Source organism: Cervus elaphus, chromosome 3 (assembly GCF_910594005.1).
Source record: "Cervus elaphus chromosome 3, mCerEla1.1, whole genome shotgun sequence".
Classification (NCBI taxonomy): Eukaryota; Metazoa; Chordata; class Mammalia; order Artiodactyla; family Cervidae; genus Cervus; species Cervus elaphus.
Window position 1 is genome coordinate 5,953,723 of NC_057817.1, and position 12,826 is coordinate 5,966,548.

The window sequence follows — 12,826 nt, forward strand, 5'->3', positions numbered from 1 at the left end:
AAGACTGGAAAAAAAAAAAGAAAAGGACTGAGATTATCTGCCATAAAGAAACTTCTCAAGGTGGGGGGGAAGATAGGGGTAAAGGATTAAGAGGTACAAACTATTGTGGATAAAATAAGTAAGTTATAAAGGATATATAGTATAATTAGGGAATACTATCCAATAGCTTTAATAACTAAAAATTGAATACAACTTTTTAAAAGTTGTAAATCACTATGCTGTAGATCTAAAACATATAATATTGTACATCAACTATACCTCAACTAAAAAGGAAAAGAAAGTGAAAGTGAAGTTGCTCAGTCGTGTCCCACTCTTTGCAATCCCATGGACTGTAGCCCACCAGGCTCCTCCGTCCATGCGATTTTCCAGGCAAGAATACTGGAGCAGGTTGCCATTTCCTTCTCCAAAAAATGAAAGAACCACCCCAAATTATGGACTAGTTTCTCTGCAGTGTGCTAGTAAAGTACATCATTCATATTAATATTATAAGTCATGCAAATCAAGGCTTTGACTTATTTTTCCACTCCTATCTTCCAACTTCCCTTGGTTTTGACATTACAAATTGACTATGATCTTTTCCAGATATATTGTGAGATGATGGCATTTTTTTTCACTCAGCTTTTCCTTCATATAAATAAATACACTTTTCTTTTTAAGTCAAGTACTTGTTCTAACACTTAACATCACGAGGACATCACAGATTCTTTAAAATATTACATCTTTTAGAGAAAGAATCAACTACCTTTGATTTGTGCATTACCTCTTTATCTGATCACAATTTTATCTATGGATTTGAGAGTCATGCTTATTTCTGACTCCCCCCACACTCTTCTTTTGTCATTAGAGCCTTTGCAGTGTGACATGCTGACTCCTCCATAGCCACTCCCCACACATTCCACCACGGTATCCAGAATTTTCGGCTAAGCATCTAAAGTTTCAGTGGGCAAATTCTATCTATGAGACAGAGAATACAAAGCAATTAAAGCAAGCTGCAATTTTATCTTTGATTCCAGTGTTTCTGAGTCAGCATTTTTTCTGGCTAGTTTTCGGTCTCAATGCTGTCCACCTATACTCTGCAGTGGATAGAGTGGGACCTCCAACGTTGCTCATTCAAAATTAGTCCTGACTTACCACCTCTCATACAGCAAAGACAGTTTTCAAGTATACTTTTACGCTCATCAATGTAAAGTGCTAAAATCTTTTCCAGTCAGATATTTTCCTACACTTCATTCATTAATTCAAGAAGTATGCTGAGTGCCTCTGTATGCCAGGCCACAGGGGTAGGGTCTTACTCTGACAGTAGTAAACAAAACACAATCCCATCCTTGGAGGAACTCACAATCCAATAGGTATATAGACATTAGATATTTAACTACACAAAATTACACAATTGCAATTATAATAAATTCAATGAAAGGAAAAATAACCTAAAGCTTATTTAAACTGAGAGGTTATAGAAACCTCTGAGAAAATATCAATAGACTGGACTTTGAAGGATAAGCGGAGGTCATCCTGATAGAAAGGAGAGATGTGTATCACACAAGAGAGAAGTTTTAACAAAAAAGTCTGGAATTTCTTAAGTGATGCCTTGAAGGGAACACCAAAGGAAGAGTGGATTTTCCAGGTTTGCCTCTTTTACACAAAGTGTGATGAATACATTCCAAATTAGCACAGAGATCCTCACTTTCCAAAGGTTTTAAATCAACCAAAAATACTACCTGTATTTGAATTTAAAATGAGACTGTAGGGTGACTTTTGAGGTTTGAGTGCTGGTAGAGTCCCTTTGGACTTTCTATATTGGGAGACCTATAGAATTCACTTGTCTTAAATTATTGCACCAGCCCATTGACTGGGATAAAGTGAAAATAAAAGATATATATATTAAGATGGCTTCTAATTTAAAGCACTATGAAAATATTTGAAATCATCATTACCTCAATAAGAATTACTGGAACTTACTATTTATGTTCATTAAATGAGTTATGTTACCAGGAAAAGGTCAAAAAAGCCTTAAGATACTGTGGTATACCTAGATGGCTAGGATTTAAGTAACATGAACCATTTTGTACTAGGACATTATTTAAATACCCCACTCATATTTCCAAAAATGTGCTCACATTCATTATAACACACCTGGGCAGCTTACATAAACGTGAATTTCTTAGCCCTACATCAGATGTCAGATTCCACTGTTTGGGGAGATGAAATTTGCATTCTATAGGCTTTCTAGGTGATTGCTCTGCGTAGTATAGTTTGAAACCTCTGTTTCTGTGTTTTTTCAACAGACTGATAATACAAGATTGATAATTGATTATTAAATGACTTGGAGTAGTTTTTAAATTCTAAGCATTTGTAGTCTTCCAAAACCTTAACAAGAATAGCTAACTACCTCCTATGTAACAGGATGTTTATGGCCCAAGTGTGTTTATGTGTGTTTGTGTTAAGACATAATTCTGGCTTCTACACAAATAACTGAGTAAGCAAAGCAACCGAACAGTTTCTAAATATACACAATTCTAAGACACAAAACTTTAGAAACCAAAAGTTGTCTGGTTTTATGTCATTTGGATCTTTCAATCAAACATTTTATTAGAAGTATTTAAAGAACCACATGATGATTTTTGCATTTGTATTATTCTACATTGTAGTCTTTATAACTCAATATGTCTTTAGCTTTTAAGGACTTTGTAAATCTGCTGGTGTGGTAATATTATAACAGGAAAATACAAAGAGTATGACAAATAGAAATAAACTTCGATATCCTTAGACATATACAAGATTCATCTGTATAAAATAATAGATGGTTATTTTGTTTAAAAAACAGCTAGATAGGCCATTAATAAAGGTTAAGGACACTTGATAGGGTCAAGAATAAGAAAGCTGTAACTGAAAGCCAAAGTTTACTTCACTATTACATGGCAGGGAATTGGAAGTTGGCCTCTGTCAGCCTGCAAGTGAGGATGTTAGAAGGAAGTTGAATTCTAACAAGAAGGAAATGGAAAAGGTCTCTAAAGACAAGGAGGGAATGTCCATAATGCAAGGACAAACAATTAGAAATGCCCCCACAGATATCAATCAGTAAAGAATCTGCCTGCAATGCAGGAGACCCAGGTTCGATCCCTGGGTTGGGAAGATCCCCTGGAGAAGGAAATGGCAACCCACTCCAGTATTCTTGCCTGGAGAATCCCATGGACAGAGGAACCTGGTGGGCTGCAGCCTATGGGGTCGCAAGAGTTGGACGGTTTAGCGACTAAACCACCACCACCACCACAGATACAGGAAAAGAATCTAGGGAGGCTAACGGAGAATATTAAATCCTAAGATGCCGCTTGCTTTCTGATGCCTCAATAAAAGGTGGGTTTACAAACAGCCTGGTGTTGAACGCGCTCTGAGTAATGAAGCTATTGAACCATGGGAGGATCACAGGAGGTGAGCAGGCAACCAAGGAGGCAACATACATAGTCAGATTCAAAAACACAAGATAGCAACAAGTAATAGTAAAAGGGAGTCAGGAGAACTTGAGCCCCTAGTAAAGTCCTTGGAGATATTGGGAGACAAAGCTTCCCATGGAGTGAAGAACAGGATCTCAGTTTACCAGGAATTTAGTCTGAGCATCAAATGAAAGCGTAGCTCCAGAAACCTTGAAGATCTAGGATTATCTAGAGGCTACACTTGGATTGTTTTAACAAAGAATTTAAATACTTTATTTGAACTTAAATCTAACAGTCTCAGAGATAGAAAATGTCTTCCTTTGTTTCTAATTTACAAGTTGTATCCAAATGAGTAAATGTGAGGTTAGACTGAATAATATTAAGAAAAAGAAATTCAAAGGGAAATAAATAGGGGGAAAGATGTTATTTATTTATTTATTTTTCTCTTCACTGAACTGGTAACTGTTTAAGGACTGGAATGTTGTCATATTCATTTCTAGAGCCCCTGATTCTGTCACAATAGTTAGTATTTAGTATGACTGGATGGATGAATAGAAGGGTGGAAGAATTAATTAAAAATGTATAAAATGAAAATAATAATAAGGTAGAATACATTTTGATGGGTATAAAAAATGATGTGAAAAGGAGAAATGAAAAAATAAAACATGCATATTGAAGTAAAAATTCAAATTTATAGCAGAAACAAATTAAATTGGTTTCTAGGTCCAAATGTTGCCAATGATAGCTTCCATTCATTCAGCTGATAAAGCTTGTGTCTTACCAGGGATTTGAGGAAGAAAACTATACTGCCATCTTTCCCTTCCTTTTCACCTGTGATAAGACTACAAACTCCTACAAGCATTAAATGAAAATAAAAAGAGGCATGTTAAATACTAATTAAAAATTTTAAAAGATTTCCAGACAAGATGCTGCATGTTGCCTGAATTCATAGGACTGCTACATCACCTAAGGCAGTTTCAGGATGGGAATATCCTGATAAAATACTGGCTTGTGGTTCCAAGAAGTAGTTACTTTTTCTCCATTAGCTCAGTGTCCATGCTTAGCAACATAGAGTGCCCAACACTCTCTAGTTTTTTTTTTTTTTTTTTGATTAGCAATTATGGAGAAGCAGTCCTCAGAGCCCAGGTTGTACATGTCTAAAAGCCTCAAAGCAAACATTCCAGTAGTTTCTCCAGATATACATAATAGGCTGAAAGAAAGGTGAAGAAAAATGTGGTATAGTTTTATGTTTCATCATTTTCTCTTTCGTGTAAGTATTAAAATACATACAGCTGAACTCAATAGCTAACTAACATTATCTACCATCATACACACACAAAAAAACCTCAAAATGATTAAAGACCTAAATGTAAGGCTGGAAAACTTCTAGATGAGAACCTAGGCAGAACACCCTTTTACATAAACTGCAGTAATATTTTTTTTGGATCCATATCCTAAAGTAGAGGAAATAAAAGCAAAAATACACAAATGTGACCTAATTAAACTTAAAAGCTTTTGCACAGCACAGGAAACCACTGACAAAAGAAAAAGACAGCTTAATGAATGGGAGAAAATATTTGCAAAAGATATGACTGATAAATGACTAATACCCAACATATATAAGCAGTTCCTACAACTCAACATCAAAAAAAAAAAAAAAAAAAGAAAAATTCACCTAAAGATAGGCAGGAAAAACTGAGTAGACATTTTGCCAAAGAGGAAATGCAGATGGGTAACAGGCACATCAAAAAATATTCAGCATCACTACTTATCAGGGAAATGCAAATCAAAACCATGATGAAATATCACCTTGCACTTGTTAGAATGGCTACTATCAAGAAGAATACAAGTAACAAGTATTGGCAAGGATGTGGAGAAAAGGGAACACATGTGCATTGCTGATAGGAATGCAAACTGACACAGCTACAGTGGAAAACTCACAGAAGTTTCTCAAAAAAATAAAAATATAACTACCATATGACTCAGCAATTCTACTCCTGAGTATAGACCACCTCCAAAAAACCAAAACATTAATTCAAAAAGATAAATGTACTTCAATGTTCATTGCAATATTATTTACAGTTGTCAAGATATGGAAGTCACCTAAATGTCCATCAGCAGATGAATGGATAAAGAAGATGGGTGTATGTATATATACATGTACATATATACATACATACAATGGAATATACTCAGCCACAGAAAAGACTGAAATACTGCCATTTGCAACACCATGGATGGACTTATATGGCACTATGCTAAGTGAAATCAGTAAAACAGAGAAAGACAAATACTGTGTGATATCACTTATATGTGCAACCTAAAAAATACAACCAACTAGTGAATAGAACAATAAAGAAGCAAGCTCACAGATATAGAGAACAAGCTAGTGGTTACCAGTGGGAAGGGAAGCAGGGAGGGGAAATATACAGGGGTAGGGATTAACAGGTACAAACTATTAGGTATAAAATAACCTACAAGGATGTTGTACAACATGGGAAATATAGCCAATATTTTATAATAACTATAAATGGGTGTAAGCTTTATAATTGTGAATCACTATACTATATACCTGTGACCTATGTAATACTGTATAGCAACTATACTTCAGTAATAAAGTTTTCTCTGATTCTACTCCCTGCGACCCAGTGACTGCTCCAGAGGGATTCTAACACCTTCGGGCACCTGGACGCACATCTTTGGCACTTCTCTCAGCCCAACGCTTTGGCCAGATGTTGCCAAGGAACACCGTGGTTAAGTGGAACAGCGGGAGCCCTGCACGCTCTGCTTCTTCATAGTGCGTGGGTCTTCGGCTTGTCTACAGTTGTGTTCTGCAGCCCAGGCCAAGCCTTTGGATGACTGTAGCTCCAGTCAGTTTCTCAGCAGTCTCATGAGAGACCCTGAGCCTGAGTCACACAGAGACCAGGCCCTGAGCCTCTGGAGAGACAGCACTCACTCCAAGACCCTGGACAACCAGAGAGCCAATGTTAGGTAGTATCACATAGTGAGAACTCACACAAAGGAAGCCACTTGAATACAAGACCCAGCAGCACCCAACCACCAGTAGCAACCTGTGCAGAATGCCTCATCTAAACAGCAAACAAAACAAAATACAAATGAATCATCAGCAAACAGGATTACCACCTCACTCAGCCTTGCCCATCAGAGGAGAAACAAACAAACAAGCAAAAGAAAATCGAAGTCGCTCAGTCATGTCCAACTGTTTGTGAACCCATGGACTCTTCCGTCCATGGAATTTTCCAGGTAAGGATACTGGAGTAGGTTGCCGTTTCCTTCTCCACGCAATGTTCCTGACCTAGGGATTGAACACAGGTCTTTCACACTGCAGGTAGACTCTTTGCCATCTGAGCCACCAGGGAAGCCCAAAACAAGCAAACAAACAAAAACTCAGCACAAATCTCACCCTATTTGAAGCTCACACAAACCACCGGACCAATCTTGCTGCTGCTGCTAAGTTGCTTCAGTCATATCCGACTCTGTGCGACCCCATAGACGGCAGCCCACCAGGCTCCCCTCTCCCTGGGATTCTCCAGGCAAGAACACTGGAGTGGGTTGCCATTTCCTTCTCCAATGCATGAAAGAGAAAAGTGAAAGTGAAGTCGCTCAGTCATGTCCGACTTTTAGCGACCCCATGGACTGCAGCCCACCAGGCTCCTCCATCTATGGGATTTTCCAGGCAAGAGTACTGGAGTGGGGTGCCATTGCCTTCTCTGGGACCAATCTCAGGAGCGCAGAAACCAAAAGGAAGAAAGAATTCAACCTTCTTCAAGGAAAGAATTCAACTTTCCTTGAAACCTGGGAAGAGGAGACCTCAAACACAATAACTTAAAAAAAAATTATGAAAAGGCAGAGAAATGCTGCACAAATGAGGGAAGCAACTAGAAACACAGAAGTCCAAATAAATGAAGAGGAAATAGGCAAACTACCTGAGAAAGAATTCAGAATAATGAGAGTAAAGGGGATCAAAAACCTTGAAAACAAAGTGGAGAATTTGCAAGAATCAATTAACATAGACCTAGAAGAATTAAAGAAAAAACATACAGAGACAAACAACAAAATTACTGAAATCAAACATACTCTAGAAGGAATCAATAGCAGAATATCTGAAGCAGAAGAACGAATCAGTGAGCCGGAAGAGAAAATGGTGGAAATAACTTCTGATAAAGTAAAGTAACTTCTTTATTCTGATAAAGTATAAAGGATGGAAAAAGGAAAATAGTCCATCAAGTCCAAGAGGCACAAAGAGTCCTGTACAGAATAAACCCAAGGAGAAACACCCAAGACACATACTAATCAAATTAACAAAGACTAAACACAAAGAAAGAATATTAAAAGCAGCAAGGGAGAAGCAACAAGTAATATACAGGGGAAACCCCCTACATTTAACAGCTGATCTTTCAGCAGAAACTTTGCAGGCCAGAAGGGAATGGCAGATAAATTTAAGTATTGAAAGGGAAAAATGTACAACCAAGATTACTGAACCTGGCAAGGATCTCATTCAGAATCGATGGAGAAATAAAAAGCTTTTCAGACAAGCAAAAATTAAGAGAATTGTGTACCACCAAACACATATAGATTGAAAGTGAGAGGATGGAAAAATATATTCCATGCAAATGAGAAGCAAAAGAAAGCTGGAGTACCAATCCTCATATCCGACAAAATAGACTGTAAAATAAAGAAGATTATAAGAGATAAGGAAGGACACTACATAATGATCAAGGAATCAGCCCAAGAGGAAGACATGACAATTGTATATATCTAGGCGTCAAGGCTGTATATTGTCACCCTGCTTATTTAACTTATATGCAGAGGACATCATAAGAAACGCTGGGCTGGAAGAAGCACAAACCGGAATCAAGATTGCCGGAAGAAATATCAATAACCTCAGATATGCAGATGACACCACCCTTATGGCAGAGTGAAGAGGAACTAAAAAGCCTCTTGACGAAAGTGAAAGAGGAGAGTGAAAAAGTTGGCTTAAAGCTCAACATTCAGAAAACTAAGGTCATGGCATCTGGTCCCATCACTTTATGGGAAATAGATGGGGAAACAGTGACAGATTTTATTTTGGGGGGATCCAAAATCACTGCAGATGGTAGCTGCAGCCATGAAATGAAAAGACGCTTACTCTTTGGAAGGAAACTTATGACCAACCTAGATAGCATATTAAAAAGCAGAGACATTACTTTGCCAACAAAACTCCGTCTAGTCAAGGCTATGGTTTTTCCAGTGGTCCTGTATGGATGTGAGAGTTGGACTGTGAAGAAATCTGAGCGTCAAAAAATTGATGCTTTTAAACTGTGGTGTTGGAGAAGACTCTTGAGAGTCCCTTGGACTGCAAGGAGATCCAACCAGTCCATCCTAAAGGAGTTCAGTCCTGGGTGTTCACTGGAAGGACTGATGCTGAAGCTGAAACTCCAATACTTTGGCCACCTCATGCGAAGAGTTGACTCACTGGAAAAGACCCTGATGCTGGGAGGGATTGGGGGCAGGAGGAGAAGGGGACGACAGGGGATGAGATGGCTCGATGGCATCACCAACTCGATGGACATGAGTTTGAGTAAACTCCGGGAGCTGGTGATGGACAGGGAGGCCTCGCATGCTACGATTCATGGAGTCGCCAAGAGTCGGACATGACTGAGCGACTGAAGTGAAATGAACTGAGGCACCCAACACAGGAGCACCTCAATACATAAGACAAACACTAACAGACATAAAAGGAGAAATTGATAGTAACACAATAATAGTGGGAGACTTTACCACCTCACTCACACCAAGGGACAGATCATAAAAAGAGAAAGTTAATAAGGAAACACAAGTCTTAAATGATACATAGATAAGATGGATCTCACAGATATCTTCAGGACATTCCATCCAAATGCAGAAGAATACACCTTCTTCTCAAGCACACATGGAACATTCTCCAGGATAGACCACATCTTGGGTCACAAATCAAACCCCAGTAAATTTAAGAAAATTGAAATCATATCAAGCATCTTCTCTGACCACAGCACTATGAGACTAGATAGTAATTACAAGAAAAGAAGTGTAAGAAACACAAATACATGGAGACCAAACATTATGTTTCTAAATAACCAACAGGTTACTGAAGAAATCAAAAGGGAAATAAAAAAATTTCTAGAAACAAATGACAATGAAAACATGACAACTAAAAATCTATGGGATGCAGCAAAAGCAGTTTTCTAAGAGGGAAGTTTATAGCAATACAATGCTACCTCAAGAAACAGGAAAAACATTGAATAGAAAACCTAACTTTACACCTAAAACAACTGGAAAAAAGAACAAAAAACCCCCAAAATTAGTGGAAGGAAAGAAATCATAAAGATCCAGGCAGAAACAAATAAACAAGAAATGAAAGAAACAATAGTAAAGATTAAGAAAACTAAAAGCTGGTTCTTTGAGAAGATACACAAAATTGACAAACCTTTAGCCAGACTCATCAAGAAAAAAAGAGACAAGAACCAAATTAACAAAATTAGAAATGAAAAAGGAGAGGTTACAACAGACAATGTAGAAATACAAGGAATTATAAGAGACTATTATGAATAACTATATGGCAATAAAATGGATAACCTGGAAGAAATGGACAGATTCTTAGAAAAATTCAATCTTCCCAGACTGAACCATGAAGAAATAGAAATTATGAACAACCCAATTACAAGCACTGAAACTGAAGCTGTGATTTTAAAAAAATCTCCCAGAAAACAAAAGCCCAGGACCAGATGAATTCCATCAAACATTTAGAGATGAGCTAATGCCTATTAACATTCAGAAAACTAAGATCATGGCATCTGGTCCCATCACCTCATGGGAAATAGATGGGGAGACAGTGGAAACAATGTCAGACTTTATTTTTCTGGGATCCAAAATCACTGCAGATGGTGACTGCAGCCATGAAATTAAAAGACGCTTACTCCTTGGAAGGAAAGTTATGAGCAACCTAGACAACATATTAAAAAGCAGAGACATTACTTTGCCAACAAAGGTCCATCTGGTCAAGGCTATGGTTTTTCCAGTGGTCATGCATGGATGTGAGAGCTGGACTGTGAAGAAAGCTGAGCGCCAAAATATTGCTGCTTTTGAACTGTGGTGTTGGAGAAGAGTCTTGAGAGTCCCTTGGACTGCAAGGAGATCCAACCAGTCCATCCTAAAGGAGATCAGTCCTGGGTGTTCATTGGAAGGACTGATGCTGCAGCTGAAACTCCAGTACTTTGGCCACTCATGCGAAGAGTTGACTTATTGGAAAAGATCCTGATGCTGGGAGGGATTGGGGGCAGGAAGAGAAGGGGATGACAGGGGATGAGATGGCTGGATGGCATCACCGACTTGATGGGCATGAGTCTGAGTAAACTCCGGGAGCTGGTGATGGACAGGGAGGCCTGGCGTGCTGCAATTCATGGGGTCGCAAACAGTTGGACATGACTGAGCGACTGAACTGAACTGAACTGAATGCCTATTCTTCTAAAACTGCTTCAAAAAATTGCAGAAGGAACACCTCCAAATTCATTCTACAAGGCCACCATCACCCTGATACCAAAATCAGACAAAGACAACACAAAAAAGGAAAACTACAGGCCAATATCACTGATGAACATAGATGCAAAAATCCTCAACAAATTTTAGCAAACAGAATTCAGCAACACATCTAAAAGCTCATACACCATGATCAAGTTGGGTTTATTCCAGGAATGCAAGGATTCTTCAGTATACGCAAATCAATCAATGTGATACACCATATTAACAAATTGAAAGATAAAAACCATATGATCATCTCAATAGATGCAGAAAAAGCCTTTGACAAAATCCAGCACCCATTTATGATTAAAATTCTTCAAAAAATGCACACAGAAGGAACCTACCTCAACATGGTAAAGGCCATATATGATAAGCTTGCAGCAAGCATTATTCTCAATGGTGAAAAACTGAAAGCATTCCCCCTAAGATAAGGAGCAAGACAAGGGTGTCCACTTTCACCACTATTATTCAACATAGTTCTGGAAGTTCTAGCTACAGCAATCAGAGAAGAAAAAGTAATAAAAGTAATCTAGATCAGAAAAAAAGAAGTAAAGCTCTCACTGTTTGCAGATGACATGATACTGTACATAGAAAACCCTAAGGATAGTATCAGAAAATGACTAAAGCTAATGAGTGAATTTAGCAAAGTTGCAGGATATAAAATCAATACACAGAAATCACTTTTTTATATACTAACAATGAAAAATCAGGAAGAAAAATTAAGGAATCAATCACATTCACCATTGCAACAAAAAGAATTAAATATCTAGGGATCAACTTACCTAAGGAGACAAAAGAACTGTACACAGAAAATTATGACACTAATGAAAGAAGTCAAAGATGACATAAACAGATGGAGAGATATCCCAAGTTCCTGGTAGGAAGAATCAATATTGTGAAAATGACTATACTACCAAACACAATCTACAGATTTAATGTGATCCTTATCAAATTACCAAAGGCATTTTTCACAGAACTACAACAAAAAATTTCACAATTCATATGGAAACACAAAAGACCCTGAATAGCCAAAGCAGTCTTAAGAAAGAAGAATGGAGCTGGAGGCATCAACTTTCCTGACTTCAGATTATACTACAAAGTTACAGTTATCAAGACAGTATGGTACTGGCACAAAAACAGAAATACAGACCAATGGAACAAGATAGAAAGCCCAGACATAAACCTATGCACCGATGCATACCTTATTTTTGACAAAGGAGGAAAGAATATACAATAGGACAAAGACAGCCTCTTCAATAAATGGTGCTGGGAAAACTGGACAGCTGCATGTAAAAGAAGGAAATTAGAATACTTCCTAATGCCACACACAAAGATAAACTCAAAATGGATGAAAGACATAAATGTAAGACCAGAAACTATAAAAACTGTTAGAGGAAAACATAGGCAAAACACTCGATGACATTAATCAAAGCAAGATCTTCTATGACCAACCTCCTAGAGTAATGGAAATGAAAAGAAAAGTAAACAAGTGGGACCTGATTAAAGTTAAAATCTTTTGCACAGCAAAGGAAACTATAAGCAAGGTGAAAAGACAACCCTAAGAATGGGAGAAAATAATAGCAAATGAAACAACTGACAAAGGATTAATTTCCAAAATGTACGAGCTGCTCATACAACTCAATACCAGAAAAACAAACAACCCAATCAAAAAGTGGGGAAAATACCTAAACAGACATTTCTCCAAAGAAGACATACAGATGGCTAACAAACACATAAAGAGATGCTTAACATCGCTCATTATTAGAGAAATGCAAATAAAAACTACAATGAGATATCACCTCACACTGGTCAGAATGGCTATCATCATAAAGTCTACA

At 37.7% G+C, this 12,826-nt stretch overlaps 1 protein-coding gene across 5 annotated transcripts in view; it reads right to left on the reverse strand.

Moving 5' to 3' along the window:
- Positions 1-12,826, reverse strand: part of KCNC2 (potassium voltage-gated channel subfamily C member 2) — a 225,505-nt gene that overhangs the window by 12,208 nt on the left and 200,471 nt on the right. The window lies entirely within an intron of this gene.